Raw genomic sequence first — 6,000 nt, 5'->3', positions numbered from 1 at the left:
CTGTGGGCGTGGCTTGGTGGCCGTGGTGTGGCTTGGTGGGCGTGGCAGCGGAAGGATACTACAAAATCCCCATTCCCTCCCCACTCCAGGGGAAGGATACTGCAAAATCTCCATTCCCTCCCCACTCCAGGAGAAGGATACTGCAAAATCTCCATTCCCACCCCAGTCCTGGGGGAAGGATACTGCAAAATCTCCATTCCGACCCCAGTCCTGGGGGAAGGATACTGCAAAATCTCCATTCAGGGGAAGGATACTGCAAAATCCCCACTCCCTCCCCGCTCCTGGGGGAAGGATACTGCAAAATCTCCATTCCCACCCCACTCTGTGGCCAGCAAGAGGTGGTTTTTGCCGGTTATCCGAACTACTCAAAATTTCTGCTACCGGTTCTCCAGAACCGGTCAGAACCTGCTGGATTTCACTCCTGACATGACCATGGGGACACTGCAATGGTCGTACGTGCAAAAAACGGTTGTAAGTCATCTTTTCCAGGGCCACTGTAGCAGTGCATTTAGAGCTTTAACAGTCTTTAAATGAATGGCTTTAAGCTGAGGTCTAGCTGCATACCATGTTTCTCAGTCTTGGTAACTTTAAGACAGGTGGACTTCTATTCCCATAATTCCTCAGTCAGATGTGAAACGGTTTAGCCAGGCTTTCCCTGATCGAATGCCCTCCAAATGTGTCAAACTTCTGTTTTCATAATCAGAACAGAGCTTGAGGGACCTTGGAAGTTTTCTAGTCCAGCCCCCTGCTCAAGTTATAGAATTTGAGACAAGTGGCTGTCCAGTCTCTTCTTAAAATCCTCCAGCAATGAATCACCCACAACTTCTGGAGGCCAGCTGTTCCACTGGTTAATTGTCCTCACTCACTGTTAGGAAGTTTCTCCTCAATTCCAGGTTGCTTCTCTCCTTGGTTAGTTTCCATCCATTGTTTCTTGTCCTGCCCTCTGGTGCTTTGGAAAATACCGTGTTTCCCTGAAAATAAGACCGGGTCTTATATTAATTTTTGCTCTAAAAGATGCATTAGGGCTTATTTTCTGGTTAGGGCTTGTTTTGGGGGAAATACGGTACTAAATACATCCATCTGGCTGACAATCTTAACTGGGGCTTATTTTGGGGGGTAGGGCTTATATTACGAGCATCCTGAAAAATCATGCGAGGACTTATTTTCCGGGTTGTTGTTTTTTTTTTATTTTATTTTATTTTATTTCGAGTTTATATACCGCACCTTCTCCCGAGGGACTCAGGGCGGTGTACAGCCAGATAAAAACATACAATACAAACATTAAAAACAATTAAAAGAATATATATTAATTTGGCCCCAGTTTAAAATGACAAACCAATTAAAAATATTTTAAAAATATGTTAAGCCACGACTGCTTGCTGAAAAAAGAAAGTTTTAAGGGCACGGCGGAAGGCACCGAGGTCTTGGATTCTCCTTATCTCTGGGGGCAGCTGGTTCCATAGGGTAGGTGCCCCCACAGAGAAGGCCCTCCCCCTGGGGGTCACCAGCCTACATTGTTTGGCTGATGGCACCCTGAGGAGGCCCTCTCTGTGGGAGCGCATGGGTCGATGGGAGGTTGTCGGTAGCAGCAGGCAGTCTCGAAGATAACTAGGTCCTATGCCATGGAGTGCTTTAAAGGTGGTAACCAACACCTTGAAGCGCACTCAGAAGATCACTGGGAGCTAGTGCAGCTCGCGCAGGAGCGGTGTTACATGGAGCGCCATGCTGCTCCCATCACTACCCGCGCTGCTGCATTCTGGACCAGCTGGAGCCTCCGGGTGCTCTTCAAGGGGAGCCCCATGTAGAGAGCGTTGCAGTAGTCCAGGCGAGAGGTGACGAGGGCATGAGTGACTGTGCACATGGAATCCCGATCAAGAAAGTGTCGCAACTGGCGAATCAGGCGAACCTGACAAAAGGTCCCCCTGGCTACCTCCTCCAAGGACAGCTGCGTATCCAGGAGGACTCCCAGATTGCGCGACCTCTCCGAGGGGGCCAAAGACTTGCCCCCAATAGTCAGCAATGGAGTCAGCTGACTATATCGGGATGCCGGGAACCACAGCCACTCAGTCTCAGTCGGTTGAGTCTTATTTTCGGGGAAACAGGCTAAGTTGACTCCCTCCTCTTTGTGGCAGCCCCTCAAGTACTGGAATCCTGCTATCATGTCACCCCTAGTCCTTCTTTTCTCTAGAGTAGCCCTACCCAATCGTTCTTTGTATGTTTTAGTCTCCAGGCTTTTGATCATCTTAGTTGCATTTCTCTGCACTTTTTCCAAAAGTCTCAACATAATCCCCAAACGTGGACGCTCAAATGAAACAAACAAAATGTTAAAAAGGTATGATATTTATGTAGTTACTTATATTATTATTATTATTATTATTATTATTATTATTATTATTATTATTATTATTATTGTTGTTGTTGTTGTAACCAAAATATCTTTAGGATCCTCAAGGCAAGTCACACCTTTTGAGCACCCCTAATGTTTGAAAATTGAAAGTTGAAAAATTTGACACACCCTTCGAAAGGATTGCTAAAATTTTTAGATAATCAGTCCCTATAGCCAGGTCTTATTTCTTGAAACGTCCTGGTCCTTGAGTTACAACCATTCTTTAGGGACTGTTTGAAGTTACTGCTGAAAAATGTGACTTACAATCGGTTCTCGCACTTAGGACTGTTGCGACATCAACCCAGCCCTGTTATCAAAATTTGAGCCCTTGGCAACCAGCTCGTATTTACAACAATTTGCAGCTTCAGGTGATCGTGGGGTCACTGCTTATGACCTTCTTCGCTGGCTTTCGACAAGCCAAGTCAATAGGGGAAGCCAGATTTTCTGAACAACTGCATGATTGTTTTAACAGCTGTGCTTTTGTTAATAACTGTGGCAAAAAAAAAAAAAAAAAGTTGGAAAACGGGGTGTGGCTCCCAACTGCCTTGCTTGGCAACTGTTCTGCCCCAGCTACGGATCCCAAAGAATGTAGCACACACAAACTCCGAACAAAACTCAGTTTACTTCAAAACACAGTCTTTTGCAAATGCAGGCTGTTAATAAAACGTTCTTAACAACCTGCCAGAAATTCCACAGATAAGATACAGTCTTACTAGAGTTGGCAGAAAGCCCAGAAGCCATGTTTGCAGAGAAAATTCAAACCCAATGATCAGCGAACGAACGGACGAACACACGTTGTTTCCTGCAGCTTTTTACAAGCTGTGTGCAAACTTAAATAGGCTAAGGGAGTGGCCAATTAGCCCCATGCCTTACTCTTGAGGAGACCGCCTCCTGAGTAGCCACTCCTGCCTTTTGACAGCTCTGCGTGCTCGTGCATCGAGAAGAGGCTCCTCCACTTCATCCTCTGCACTTAAAGGAGCCTCTGAAGGCCCTGGCTGAATCTCTGCCTTTGGCACCACATCTTCTCCAGCCTCCTCACTGTCTGACTCGAGCGCTGACTGCACAGGCTGCTGGCGCGACACCACACCAGCCTCCTTGTCGTCCAGATCAGCAACAATCCGCGCAGGCTGCTGGCAGGCCACAACAGGAACGGAAATTCTGGTTCCAACTATGGTAGTAAGTTGAGAACTACCTGTATACACCCGAAGGTGTCAAGTTGGATTAGGTTGACTTGATCAAAAGGGTCTCCCGCCAGTTTTACTATTGGTTCTATAGAACCGGTGCGAACCGGAGGCAACCCACCACTTGTGGAGCATCCACGATTTCTGGAGGCCAGCTGTTCCACTGGCTAATTGTCCTCACTGTTAGGAAGTTTCTCCTTAATTCCAGGTTGCTTCTCTCCTTGATTAGTTTCCATCCATTATTTCTTGTCCTGCCCTCAGGTGCTTTGGATGATAGCTTGACTCCCTCTTCTTTGTGGCAGCTCCTCAAATACTGGAATTCTGCTATCATGTCACCCCTAATTCTAGAAAAAGCATTTTTTTCTACAACCTCTTCAGCTGAAGAGGTTATAGAAAAAATGTTTTTAAAAGGAAAAAAAGCCTCTGCCGATCAGGCAAGTCAGCTGGGATCGTCAGAGGCTTTTAAAAGCATTTTTTTTACAACCTCTTCAGCCGAAGAGGTTATAGAAAAAATGCTTTTAAAAGTTAAAAAAAAAAAGTGGCCATGCCCACTCAGTCATATTAACCCCCCACCACCAAGCCACGCCCACAGAACTGGTAGTAAGAAATTTTACATTTCACCACTGCCTTACACTGTTTCTTACAAATGGCAGTCCAGTCTCCTCTTGAAAGTCTCAAGTGATGAAGCTCCCACAAATTCCGAAGGCAATTTCTGTTCCATTGGTTGATTGCTCTCACTGTCAGAAAATTCCTCCTTATTTCTCTCCTTGGTCAATTTCCATCGATTATGCCTTGTCTGGCCTTCAGGTGCTTTGGAAAATAGCTTGACCCCCTTCCTCCTCTCTGTGGCAGCCCCTCAAATATTGGAAGGCTGCTATCCTGTCTCCCCTGGTCCTTCTCTTCCCTAGAGTAGACATGCCCAGTTCCTGCAATCGTTCATCGTATGTTTTAGCCTCCAGTCCCCTCATCATCCTGGTTGCTCTTCTCTGCACTCTTTCTAGAGTCTCAACCTCTTTTTTATAGTGTGGTGACCAAAACTGGATGCAGTACTCTAGGTGTGGCCTTACTAGGGCTTTATAGGGTGGTATGAGTACCTCCCTTGATCTTGATTGCATCCCTATGTTAATGCTACTTAGTATTGCGTTGGCTTGTTTAGCTGCCACTGCACACTGCTAGCTCATATTTAGCTGGTTTTCCACTAAGACTCCAAAATCCCTCTCACAGTCACTGCTATTAAGCCTGGTTTCACCCAGTTTACATGTGTACTTTTGGGTTTTTTTTTAAAAAAATATATTTTTATTAAACAGTTTTTTTAAAAAAACAAACAAATTCAGATATTTACATCTTCTTCTTTTCAACATCTTCCCATCAGTAATCCATATTTATACATTTTCTCTTTCTTATCTTTATATCTTTTATACATATATTTCTAGTATATCATATATATATATATATATATATACATACCGCTTTAATATATACTATTATTCTAATTATTTTATTTACATTTGACATAAACATTTCCTTTCCACAATGTTTATACCTTCCCATTTATTTCTATATTTCTCCACCTAATTTAACCATTATTTAGTCTTCCTTTGTACTTTTGGTTTTTCTTAAGTGTAGGACTTTACTTTTCTCTACACTGAATTTCATTTTTTTTTTTAAATTTGATTTATATGCCGCCCTTCTCCAGAGACTCAGGGCGGCTTACAAGGCGTTAAGCAATAGCCTTCATACTTTTGTATCTTTTATACAAGGTCAGCTTATTGCCCCCACAATCCGGGTCCTCAATTTACCTACCTTAGAAAGGATGGAAGGCTGAGTCAACCTTGAGCCTGGCAAGATTCGAACTTACTTTAATTGCAGACAGCTGGTGTTAAATTACAGTGCTTTTAGTCTGCAGAGCTATCCAGGCTCAGCAGACTAATTTTGTTAGAAAGGGCCCAGTGTTCAGGTCTGTAGAGTTCCATCTGGATGTTGAGCCTATCTTCTAGGGCGTTGGCTATTCCTGCCAGCTTAGTATCATCTGGAAATTTGGTAAGTTCCACTTACCAAATTAGATGTATTTCCTCATCTAAGTCATTTATGAACATATTGAAGAGTCCTGGGCCTAAGAAGTAATGCTTACTTCTCTCCATGTAGACCCATTAAGGACTACTTGTTGAGTACTGTTTGTCAGCCAGTTTATTTTATTTTATTTTATTTTATTTTATTTTATTTGTCATATTTCTATGCCGCCCACTCTCCGAGGACTCTAGGCGGCTTACACCAAAGACAGTATACTAAATAGCATATTGCCCCCAACAATCTGGGTCCTCATTTTACCCACCTCGGAAGGATGGAAGGCTGAGTCAACCTTGAGCCGGTGAGATTTGATCCGCTGATCTGCTGAACTAGCAGTCAGCTGAAGTAGCTGCAGTACTGCACTCT

The sequence above is a fragment of the Pantherophis guttatus genome, chromosome 11 (genome assembly GCF_059756535.1).
Source record: "Pantherophis guttatus breed Tessera chromosome 11, ASM5975653v1, whole genome shotgun sequence".
In the NCBI taxonomy this organism is placed as follows: domain Eukaryota; kingdom Metazoa; phylum Chordata; class Lepidosauria; order Squamata; family Colubridae; genus Pantherophis; species Pantherophis guttatus.
The sequence above is the reverse complement of the archived record's forward strand: the minus strand, read 5'-3'. Positions refer to the sequence as shown.